We start from the raw sequence: 13,378 nt of genomic DNA, 5'->3' as shown, positions 1-13,378 counted from the left end.
TAATAAATATAAAATATTCAAATAATTTCATTCAATAGCAGTTTAAACCTAAATTTATTTAATGCAAAATCAATATCTATAGAATACAGCAAATTAAACTCCCTCATTGCCCTAGCAATTGGAGAGTTGGAAGCATAAGTCGTTCTAAATCTATCTAACCAGAAAAAATCGTGACATCGAAGGGTTCACGATGGTACATTGAACCGTATACGTTCTAAAAGATAGGGCGAGTCAACCGTCCCATTGATGATATCATATAAAAATGTCAATGAAAGCATTGATCTTCTACTCACTAAAGATGTAAGGTTAATTAAAAGACACCTAGAACTGTATGATGGAACAGGGTCCTGAAAACGCAAAGACCGGAGGGCAAATCGCAAAAATATTTTTTGAATACGCTCAAGTCGGTCTATATGGCAGGCATGGCCTCCAAATGAAAGCAGCATATTCTAGTTTAGACCGCACTAGGGTTGTAAATAAAAGTTTTAAAGTATAAGGATCACTAAAATCCATACTGAAACGGCGAATGAACGCGAGTGTGGAATAAGACTTCGCAATGACAGAATTAATCTGACTGTGGAATAGAAACTTCGCATCAAAGACTACACCAAGATCTGATATTTCATCAACAACCCTCAGCGTAGAGTCCCCAAGATGATAAGAAACAGGAAGAACATTTCGAGTTTTATCAAAGGTAATACTAAAACATTTACTTATATTTAAAAGCAGACGATTCCGTTTACACCAGTCCATTACGTTATCAAGATCAGCTTGGAGCATAGTGGACTCAGATTGAGTCGTGATTGCTGCAAAAATTTTCAAGTCATCAGCAAACAATAAGAATTCAGCATAACTGAAACAATGACGTATGTCATTAATAAAGATAACAAATAATAAGGGCCCAACACACTCCCTTGGGGTACACCAGAACTGGCAGTAAACGACCGCGAAGAAATACCATCTACCACAACAACACAGCTACGATCTGCCAAGTAAGATCTCACCCAAGATAGCATACTAGAATGGAAGCCGAAGCCAGCAAGTTTAGATATTAGTAATGAATGGTTGACTTTGTCAAAAGCCTTCGAAAAATCGGTATAGATAGTATCAACTTGCACCCTCCTATTAAATGAAGAAATACAGTATTCAGAAAATACTGCTTGATTAGTTACAGTTGATCTGCCAGGCATGAATCCATGCTGATTAGGTGAAATCAAGGTCTTTACTGCGAAGAATATTTTATCCTTAACTACAATTTCAAACAATTTCGAGACAGTGGAAAGTTTAGAAATAGGACAACATTACTTTTATTACCACTCTTGAATATCGGGGTAATAGACGTTACCTTCCAAGCGTTTATGAAATCTCCATTCCTGAGAGATTTATTAAAAATTAATAAGATTGGATACGCAACTGCTGCAATATTTTTAAACAAAAAAGAACAGAACCCATCTACATCCATTTGCACTGACGACTTGATCACCGAGATGCCACAAATGACATCTTCAAGAGTCAGGGACAATTGACCAAAATTAATAGGGGTGTCATTTTCCGTATCTAGTTCCTCGGTGAGAAACGTCCCAGTCTCAAAATTCGCCCCGAAAAAATCAGCAAAGAGGTTGACAGCTTCGCCGACGGAATACGCAGAGTTTCCATTGTAAGAAACTTTAGGTTGGATGCTACCCTTTTGAAGTGAAATTTAAAACTTTTCACTCTCGCTTCCCACAATCCCCCCATGTGAGGAGCAGACGGAGGGATAAAATGCTAGTTCAGATTTTGGTATGTATAGGTTGTTATTACCTCGGCGCGTGAGTCAGCCATGAAGGTTTTGAACTCCGCCTTGAGGGCTCTGGATGCCCCGACAAAATTGGTTCCGTTGTCGGAATACACATTCTTCGGGCAGCCTCGTCGCGCGACGAATCTGGCAAAGGCCGCCAAGAATGACCGGGTGCTCAGATCGGTAGTCGCTTCCAAGTGGATGGCCTTAGTGGAGAAACACACAAAGAGGCAGACATATCCCTTGGACACGCGACAGCCTCGCCCTTGATAATTCTTTATTTCAAAGGGGCCGGCAAAATCTACCCCGGTGTTAGTGAATGCCCGGGTATAGGTGGTTCGCTCGGTCGGTAGAATGCCCATCAATTGTGTTTGCGCCTGTTTCCTATGCACTGCGCATACCTTGCACTTGTGAATTTCTGATCTTATCATATTTTTCACGCGAGGTATCCAGTACTGTGTTCGGATCAGGCGCAGCATAAGCTGATTCCCCCCATGTAACGAGATTTTATGGACAAATCGTGTGATGAGACGAGACAGTCCACTATGATAGGGCAGAATTATGGGGTGGCGTTCGTTATACGAGAGGTCCTTGGACGCCGCGAGCCGCCCCCCGACTCTGATTGTCTCGTCCTCATCGAGTAATGGGTGCAAGGATTGTAAATCGCTCTTTGGCTTGATTGACCCTTTTTCTTTGAGTGTTCTGTACTCTTCCGCATAATGGTTTCGTTGGGCATTGACGATCAGTCGACACATCGTTGCTTTGATCTCAATGGGTGAAATCGTCAGTGATGTTTCATTGAAGGAGGTTTTGAGATGAGTCCTTTTGTAGAACCGTAGGACGTAGGACACAGCTTTTAAAGCCCGGGAAAGGTCGGAAAACCTGTCTACAAGATCTTCGTCTTTATGGTTAACCGAGGTTGTGTGGACTTGTAACCTTTTTTCTTCCATGGTTGTGGTGTAGTTTATTTCCTGGTTTGGCCATTCTTTGCCATCTTGCTGCAGCCAAGATTGGCCTTCCCACCACAAGGAATTGTTTACTAGCTCTTGCGCTAATATCCCTCTAGTGGCTAAGTCTGCAGGGTTTGACGCTAAGTCCACGTGTCGCCAGTCCGTGTTCCCAACTTGGTCTATTATCTTTGTCACACGGTGGGCCATGAAGGTTGACCATGAACACCGAGGTTTCCGTAACCAAGCTAAGACAATAGTTGAGTCAGTCCATGATAAGGTTTTATGTTTGCCTAAATTAAGGTTCTTGTTGATAGATTCTAAGGTTTCTGCAAGGAGAACTGCTCCACAAAGTTCTAGCCTTGGTAAGGAGATAGTTTTTACGGGCGCGACTCTTGATTTGGCTAATAGCAGGCTCACAAATACTTGCTCATTAATATTGACGCGCAGGTAAACGGTGGCTGCGTATGCTTTTTCTGACGCGTCACAGAATCCGTGGATCTCCACTGTGGCTGTTGGTGAAAAGTGTACCCAGCGTGGGATCTTAATTTTTTCTATGTGATGGTAACTTTCAATGAAACTTTGCCACCGATCCAGCGAGACTGGTGACACGGTTTCATCCCATCCTGTTTCCTCTAACCAGATGCCTTGCATCAACATTTTGGCGGTAACCACGAATGGTGCCAGCCACCCTAATGGGTCAAATAATTTTGCTATCGCCGACAGAATTTTCCGTTTTGTAAAGCTAGACTGTTCCTCTATGGGTTTCGTTTTGAAGTTAAAGGTATTTGAGTGGGCGTTCCACCTGATGCCAAGTGCTTTAACCATATTGGTATCTTCGAAGTCTAGGAAATCTTCGTTTAGGAGGTGAGCCTTTGGTAGGCCTTTAAGTAGTTTGTTCGAGTTGGCGGTCCATTTCCTCAGCGAGAATCCTGCTGTCCCCAGGGCTGTAGTTATTTGATCCATTGCTTTAATGGTGTCGGTAATAGTGTGACCTGCTAGCACGTCGTCAACGTACATTGCATTTCGTAGTATATCTGATGTTATAGGGTGGCTGTGCTCCACGTCGTCCGCTAACTGGAGCAGTGGTCGTATTGCAAGGTACGGTGCACAGTTAACTAAGAAGGTGACCGTTTTCAACTCATATAGTTGTATAGGCTGCGTACTTTCTGTTCGAAATACAATCCGTTGATACTTAGTGTGATCATCGTGCAACAGAATCTGTCTGTATATTTTCTTTATGTCGCTGTTGAAGACATATTTAAGAAACGCCACCTTAATATGAGAATGGTTAAATCATTCTGTAGAAATGGCCCCGGATGGAGGATGTCGTTGAGGCTGACTCCGTTTGCAGTTGATGATGACGCATTGAACACCACTCTCACTTTGGTTGTTGTGCTTTCTTCCTTTTTGACGGCATGATGTGGTAAAAAATAGGTATCACAGTCTTCAGCGGGGATGTGTGTTGGTACCCGGGACATATGCTCCAAGGTTTCATACTCTGCTAAGACCCTGTTGTATTCTGACTGTAATGGTGGGTCTTTAGCTAAACGCGTTTCCATTCGGAAAAATTGTGAACACGCAATTGTTAATGAGGGACCTAATTGTTTATATTTTGGAAATTCCTGTTTAAAAGGCAAGGATACAATATATTTACCCTTATCATTTCGAATCGTTGTGTTCTTATACAATTCTTCACAATACTTGTCATCATGGTTGTACGTTTTGTCCTTGGGGACTTCCTCTGGTTCCCAAAATGATCGTAGCTCTCTGTCTAATTGCACTTCACTGACAAAGGACACATATTTCTCGCTGGGTGAGATTGTTTCGGTTTGGCCGGTCAATATCCAGCCGAATACCGTCTCTTGGGCTAGCAGTGTTCCTAACACTTCTTTTTTTATTCCCCCTAACATCACCTGTGCATAAATGTCGCCTCCTAATATCAGGTCGACTTGCTCATTGACAAAAAAAACGTTTGTCAGCTAATACTAGGTTCGGGAAGGCCTGCATGGCCATGGCATCCACCTTGCATGTTGGCAGATTGCCAGTTAGTTGCGGCAGTACAAGCGCGGTGGTGGCAATGTTTATTGTCGGATGAATTGGAGACCGCAGTTGTATATGACACGCCTCCTTTACTTGTGCTGACACTTGATTGGTGATGCCTGAAACATACGCAGACATCCGCTGAGATGGCAAGTTTATGCGACGTTTAAGTCTTTCAGTTATGAAAGTACATTCTGACCCCGAATCTATAAGTGCCCGCGCGGAGAAGTTGGTGTTGTTGTAGAACATATTGATGCGGGCCGTACCTAGTAAAACCCCTTTACTTGTGTTTTTAAAGCAGGCCTTGAAGTGGTTATTTCCATTGCTTTGGTTATTTCCAGTGCTTTGATTATTGGAATAGGTGCGCCTTTGTTGCGCTTGGGCTAATGGGCCAGGGTGGGTGTTATTGCTGTTTGCGTTTTAGTTGCTGTCCGTTGCCTGAATATGTAGGAGCGTATTGTGTCTTTGCTTGCAGGTGGCACAATTGTAGGAGCTTGAACACCTAGACACAGTATGTCCTGAGGATACGCAGTTAATACACCCTTTCTTGTTTTTAATGAAGGTGGTACTATTGGAAACCGCCAATGTGCGGAACCGTTGGCAATGTTGTAGTTTGTGCTCAGTGGATTTACACATCTTGCACGCACCTTTGGTTACACTCGTCTTAAAAGCACCTAGCTTTCTGTGAGAGTTTTCAGTGGATTGTCTACCATTATGGGTTTTCGGGTTCTTGGTTTCCAGGCTATCCTCAGTTATACCAGAGACTGTCTCAAGTGTCTGGAACGGTTCTGTAAGAATTTATCCATGTCTTCCCACTTGGATATTTCTGTTTTATTTTGAACCGTTTGCTCCCATAAGGCTAGTGTGCTTTTTGGTAATTTCGTTGAGCACAAATAAGTTATAATCGCATCCCAATTTGACACATCGATTTGGTGTGTCTTTAAGGAGGCGATACAGTTGTTGATGTCTCGCTGCATCTTTTTAATTGAAGTGCCGCATTCCTTTTCGACCGCCTCTAAGCTGAACAGTGTCTTCAGCTGAGTATTCACTAGTATGCGTTTGTTTTCGTATCTGTCTACTACGTATCTTGCCACGCTATACCGAAGCCTTCGTTTGTGAGTGGGCACTTTTGCACTATCTCTTTAGCCTCACCCTGGGTCTTTTGTATCAAGTGGTACAATCTCTCTACCGGGGTGAGTCGCTTATTTAAAATATATATGGCCGTAAAGAGGTCTCTGAATGTAGGCCAAGATAAGTAATCTCCTTTAAACACATCAGTGTCACACGGGGGTAGACGCATATTTGTATCCCGTTCGTGCTGTTCTTCGGGCTTAGGGTCGGGTTTGTTGAATGTGGCCTGTCGCGTTGATATGTTTGACATGCAACGCAAGTAGACTGCGTAAGTACTTTTGTGTTTTATCTTAACAGCTGATATATTTTTCCCTCTAGAGTGTCCCCAGCTAATATTTCGTCATGGGCTGTTTTTGCTTTTTTCCACTTTGCCTTTAACTCTTCTTGCTGGATAGCCAGAGTATACTTGGTATGCTCGGAGTCGGGTGTGATGTTGAAATCAGCTTCAAACTCTATGACTTCATCAGCCATCCTGATGTAATTTTCCATCGCTTTCGACATGATATCAGTACTGAGATTAAGGGCAAAATGGATCTAACTTGTTAATAGGGTAGCTCACGAAGGCACGTCAGCTTAAGATAGGACGATGTAGCTAGTGGATATATGCCCAATATAATGGATTGTCGCCAAGGGGTAAACACGCAAATTATTCTCTGTGTATATTGCCTTTAATTTTTCAGCTAAATATGCTTTATGCGAACACTCTTGTCACCAATCTCACCGCAGTGTTAGTGTTGTGTGTATAAGAAGACAAGGTTAAGTGACTTTGATTTAATGGCAGTAATGCTGATTTATGTCAGAACTTAAAGAACTGACTAAATTTATTACACTTAAGTGTTTAATGGTTCTAAAATATTGGCAGTGACTTGCGATAAAGTGCGTTAAAGTGTTGTTGCAAATAAATTGCCACACTACAGTGAAAAGTGGGGTTATGTTGAATTTTGTGCAGCTGGTTGCGATATTCCTCGAAAATATGCGTTACAGCAAACAAACTACTAAATCAAAGACTTTATGTAAATCTGTGTAACTTAATTGCCACACATACGTATAATTTGTTTTTATTAAGAAAATCGCGATATTGGTACGCCGGGAAGTTAAATTAATTGTAATTTCCCTACTAGTGCAAAGAACAAAAAAAAGTTGAACTCAAACCACGTACCTTTGTGCCTTTGTTTGACCGCTCGTGTTTGTTTGCTGGTGTAGTGCTTGTCGCTTCTGAAACGCTCAGGTGCTGCTAACGGCTAGCTTTGGAAACGCTTTTGTGTGGTGCTGCTAACAGCTGGCTTTTGAAACGCTTTTGTGTGGTTATATTAATGGTTGCTTTTGAAACGCTTTTGTGTGGTTATATTATTGGTTGACTTTTGAAACGCTTTTGTGTGCTGTGGTTATCCAGTTGGTCGCTGGTAATTCAATGGTTTCTATAATTATTCCGGTGTAGTAGGACCATGTAAAAACCTCTTGGGGCTTCGATAGCTCTATAATGAGTTCCCAAGGGGTTTTTGCGCTCGTTGAAAAAAGAGAAAAAAGGAAAAGAACACACCGCAGATTAAATTTAAGAATTTAACAATTTAATTATTTGCACTTCAAAGCTAACTCACAATATATAATTCAAAAGCTAATTCACAAGTTAATTAATTATACATAGGTTAGGTTATACAAACGAAACTAAAATCTTACCTATAACCGGGCTGATGGCATTACATTAGGCTGGGTCACTATTGGCCGTGCTCATTCTTGGGTTTAGCTTGATGGCCTAAACAATTTCAAATATCGTAGGAGTGCGGGTTCGAATCCCACTTCCGGGAGAAAAAGCTTTGAAGAGATTTACAAGGTATAATCGAAACAGCTGTCGCCTTGGCCGTCCTGATGTCATGTTGTTTAAATTTTTACCAAATTGTTAAATAAAATTATAAAATAAAAAATTGCTTGAAATAAATGTTTTCATCTATTTAAAGCAATACGGGCAATCCCCGATTAACTCATACAAACAGACAACATTTGGTTAATTCGTTGTAGTTCTATAAATAGAACAAAAACAGCAACAATACCAAGTTTCTCTGAAACCGCCTTACAAACATGCATAACTTCAACACATAATTACATTCGAAGTATGTGATATGTAGAAGATTAATATGTGCAAAAGAAAGCAATTGGGGAAAAGCTTTACAACAACAAAGGCATGACGTAGCTGAATGCGTTTGTAACCATTTCAACTATCGTAGGAGTGCAGGTTCAAATCCCACTACTGGGAGAAAGGGATTTGAAGAGATTTACAAGGTATAATCGAAACAGCTGTCGCCTTGTCCGTCCTGATGGCATGTTGTTTAAATTTTTCCCAAATTATTAAATAAAATTATAAAATTAAAAATTGCTTGAAAAAAATTGTTTCATACATTTAAAGCAATACGGGCAATCCCCGATTAACTCATACAAACAGACAACATTTGGTTAATTCGTTGCAGTTCTATTAATGGAACAAAAACAGCAACAATACCAAGTTTCTCTGAAACCGCCTTACAAACCTGCATAACTTCAGCACATAATTACATACGAAGTATGTGATGTGTAGAAGATTAATATATGCAAAAAAGGCAATTGGGAAAAACTTTACAACAACTAAGGCATGACCTAGCCGAATGCGTTTGTAACCATTTCAACTATCGTAGGAGTGCGGGTTCGAATCCCACTCCCGAGAGAAAAGGCTTTGAAGAGATTTACAAGGTATAATCGAATCAGCTGTCGCCTTGTCCGTCCTGATGTCACGTTGTTTAAAATTTTCCCAAATTTTTAACTAAATTATAAAATTAAAAATTGATTGAAATAAATGGTTTCATACATTTAAAGCAATACGCGCAATCCCCGATTAACTCATACAAACATACAAAATTTGGTTAATTTGTTGTAGTTCTATAAATAGAACAAAAACAGCAACAATACCAAGTTTCTCTGAAACCGCCTTACAAACACGCATAACTTCAACACATAATTACATACGAAGAATGTGATGTGTAGAAGATTAATATATGCAAAAGAAAGCAATGGTAAAAACTTTACAACAACTAAGGCATGACGTAGCTGAATGCGTTTGTAACCATTTCAACTATCGCAGGAGTGCGGGTTCGAATCCCACTCACGGGAGAAAAGGCTTTGAAGAGATTTACAAGGTATAATCGAAACAGCTATCGCCTTGTCCGTCCTGATGTCACGTTGTTTAAAATTTTCCCAAATAATTAACTAAATTATAAAATTAAAAATTGCTTGAAATAAATGTTTTCATACATTTAAAGCAATACGGGCAATCCCCGATTAACTCATACAAACAGACAACATTTGGTTAATCCGTTGTAGTTCTATAAATAGAACAAAAATAGCAACAATACCAAGTTTCTCTGAAACCGCCTTACAAACACGCATAACTTCAACACATAATTACATAAGAAGTATGTGATGTGTAGAAGATTAATATATGCAAAAGAAGGCAATTCGGAAAACTTTACAACAACTAAGGCATGCCGTAGTTGAATGCGTTTATAACCATGTCAACTATCGGAGTAGTGCGGGTTCAAATCCCACTCCCGGGAAAAAATGTTTTGAAGGGATTTACAAGGAATAATCGAAACAGCTGTCACCTTGTCCGTCCTGGTATCACGTTGCTTAAATTTTTCCGAAATTATTAAATAAAATCATAAAATTAAAAATTGCTTGAAATAAATGTCTTCATACATTTAAAGCTATACGGGCAATCCCCGATTAACTCATACAAACAGACAACATTTGGTTAATTCGTTGTAGTTCTATAAATAAAAAAAAACAGCAACAAACCAAGTTTCTCTGAAACCGCCTTACAAACATGCATAACTTCAACACATAATTACATACGAAATATGTGATGTGTAGAAGATTAATATATGCAAAAGAAGGCAATTGGGAAAAACTTTACAACAACTAAGGCATGACGTAGCTAAATGCATTTGTCAACATGTCAACTATCGGAAGAGTGCGGGTTCGAATCCCACTCCCGGGAGAAGAGGCTTTGAAGTGATTTACAAGGTATAATCGAAACAGCTGTCGCCTTGTCCGTCCTGATGTCACGTTGTTTAAAATTTTCCCAAATTATTAACTTAATTATAAATTAAAAAATTGCTTCAAATAAATGCTTTCATACATTTAAAGCAATACGGGCAATCCCCGATTAACTCATACAAACAGAGAACACTTGATTAGTTCGTTGTAGTTCTATAAATAGAACAAAAACAGCAACAATACCAAGTTTCTCTGAAACCGCCTTAAAAACATGCATAATTTCAATACATAATTACATACCAAGTATGCGATGTGTAGAAGATTAATATAAGCAAAAGAAGGCAATTGGGAAAAACTTTACAACAACTAAGGCATGACGTAGCTGGATGCGTTTGTTACCATGTCAACTATCGGAGGAATGCAGGTTCAAATCCCACTCCCGGGAGAAAAGGCTTTGAAGAGATTTACAAGGTATAATCGAAACAGCTGTCGCCTTGTCCGTCCTGATGTCACGTTGCTTAAATTTTTCCCAAATTATTAAATAAAATAATAAAATTAAAAATTGCTTGAAATAAATGTTTTCATACATTTAAAGCAATACGGCCAATCCCGATTAACTCATACAAACAGACAACATTGGGTTAATTCGTTGTAGTTCTATAAATAGAACAAAAACAGCAACAATACCAAGTTTCTCTGAAACCGCCTTACAAACATGCATAACTTCAACACAAAATTATATACGAAGTATGTGATGTGTAGAAGATTAATATATGCAAAAAAGGCAATTGGGAAAAACTTTACAACAACTAAGGCATGACGTATCTGAATGCGTTTGTAACCATTTCAAATATCGTAGGACTGCGGGTTCGAATTCCACTCCCGGGAGAAAAGGCTTGGAAGAGATTTACAAGGTATAATCGAAACAGCTGTCGCCTTGTCCGTCCTGATGTCACGTTGTTTAAAATTTTCAAAAATTATTAACTAAATTATAAAATTTAAAATTGCTTGAAATAAATGTTTTCATACATTTATAGCAACACGGGCAATCCCCGATTAACTCATACAAACAGACCACATTTGCTTAATTCGTTGTAGTTCTATAAATAGAACAAAAACAGCAACAATACCAAATTTCTCTGAAACCGCCTTACAAACATGCATAATTTCAACACATAATTACATACGAAGTATGCAATATGTAGAAGATTAATATGTGCAAAAGAAAGCAATTGGGAAAAACTTTACAACAACTAAGGCATGACGTAGCTGAATGCGTTTGTAACCATTTCAAATATCGTAGGAGTGCGGGTTCAAATCCCACTACCGGGAGAAAAGGCTATGAAGAGATATACAAGGTATAATCGAAACAGCTGTCGCCTTGTCCGTCCTGATGTCCCGTTGTTTAAATTTTTCCCAAATTATTAAATAAAATATTAAATTAAAAATTGCTTGAAATAAATGTTTTCATACATTTAAAGCAATACGGGCAATCCCCGATTAACTTATACCAACAGACAACATTTGGTTAATTCGTTGTAGTTCTATAAATAGAACAAAAACAGCAACAATACCAAGTTTCTCTGAAACCGCCTTACAAACATGCATAACTTCAACACATAATTACATACGAAGTATGTGATGTGAAGAAGATTAATATATGCAGAAGAAGGCAATTGGGAAAAACTTTACAACAATTAAGGCATGACGTAGCTGGATGCGTTTGTAACCATGTCAACTATTGGAGGAGTGCGGGTTCAAATCCCAATCCCGGGAGAAAATTCTTTGAAGAGATTTACAAGGTATATTCGAAATAGCTGTCACCTTGTCCGTCCTGATGCCACGTTGTTTAAATTTTTCCCAAATTATTAAATAAAATTATAAAATTAAAAATTGCTTGAAATAAATGTTTTCATACATTTAAAGCAATACGGGCAATCCCCGATTAACTCATACAAACAGACAACATTTGGTTAATTGTAGTTCTATAAATAGAACAAAAACAGCAACAATACCAAGTTTCTCTGATAACGCCTTACAAACATGCATAACTTCAACAAATAATTACATACGAAGTATGTGATGCGTAGAAGATTAATATATGCAAAATAAGGCAATTGGGAATATATTTAAAACTAAGGCATGACGTAGCTGAATGCGTTTGTAACCATGTCAAGTATCGGAGGAGTGCGGGTTCGAATCCCACTCCCGGGAGAAGAGGTTTTGAAGAGATTTACAAGGTATAATCGAAACAGCTGTCGCCTTGTCCGTCCAGATGTCAGGCTGTTTAAAATTTTCCCAAATTATTATCTTAATTATAAATTAAAAAATTGCTTCAAATAAATGCTTTTATATATTTAAAGCAATACGGGCAATCCCCGATTAACTCATACAAACATACAACGTTTGGTTAATTCGTTGTACTACTATAAATAGAACCAAAAACAGCAACAATACCAAGTTTCTCTGATAACGCCTTACAAACATGCATAACTTCAACAAATAATTACATACGAAGTATGTGATGTGTAGAAGATTAATATATGCAAAAGAAGGCAATTGGGAAAAACTTTACAACAACTAAGGCATGACGTAGCTGAATGCGTTTTTAACCATTTCAAAAATCGTTGGAGTGCGGGTTCGAATTCCACACCCGGGAGAAATGCCTTTGAAGAGATTTGCAAGGTATAATCGAAACAGCTGTCGCCTTGTCCGTCCTGATGTCCCGTTGTTTAAAATTTTCCCAAATTATTAACTTAATTATAAAATTAAAAATTGGTTGAAATAAATGTTTTCATACATTTAAAGCAATACGGGCAATCCCCGATTAACTCATACAAACAGACAACATTTGTTTAATTCGTTGTAGTCCTATAAATAGAACAAAAACAGCAACAATACCAAGTTTCTCTGAAACCGCCTTACAAACATGCATAACCTCAACACATAATTACATACGAAGTATGTGATACGTAGAAGATTAGTATGTGCAAAAGAAGGCAATTGGGAAAAACTTTACAACAACTAAGGCATGCCGTAGCTGAATGCGTTTGTAACCATGTCAACTATCGGAGGAGTGCGGGTTCAAGTCCCACTCCCGGTAGAAAATGTGTTGAAGGGATTTACAAGGTATAATCCAAATAGCTGTCACCTTGTCCGTACTGATGCCACGTTGCTTAAATTTTTCCGAAATTATTAAATAAAATTATAAAATTAAAAATTGCTTGAAATAAATGTTTTCATACATTTAAAGCAATACGGACAATCCCCGATTAACTCATACAAACAGACAACATTTGGTTAATTTGTTGTAGTTCTATAAATAGAAAAAAAAACAGCAGCAATACCAAGTTTCTCTGACACCGCCTCGCAAACATGCATAACTTCAACACATAATTACATACGAAGTATGTGATGTATAGAAGATTAATATATTCAAAAGAAGGCAATTGGGAAC

The sequence above is a fragment of the Eurosta solidaginis genome, chromosome X (genome assembly GCF_040869045.1).
Source record: "Eurosta solidaginis isolate ZX-2024a chromosome X, ASM4086904v1, whole genome shotgun sequence".
Lineage (NCBI taxonomy): Eukaryota > Metazoa > Arthropoda > Insecta > Diptera > Tephritidae > Eurosta > Eurosta solidaginis.
Note: the sequence above shows the minus strand (reverse complement) of the source record.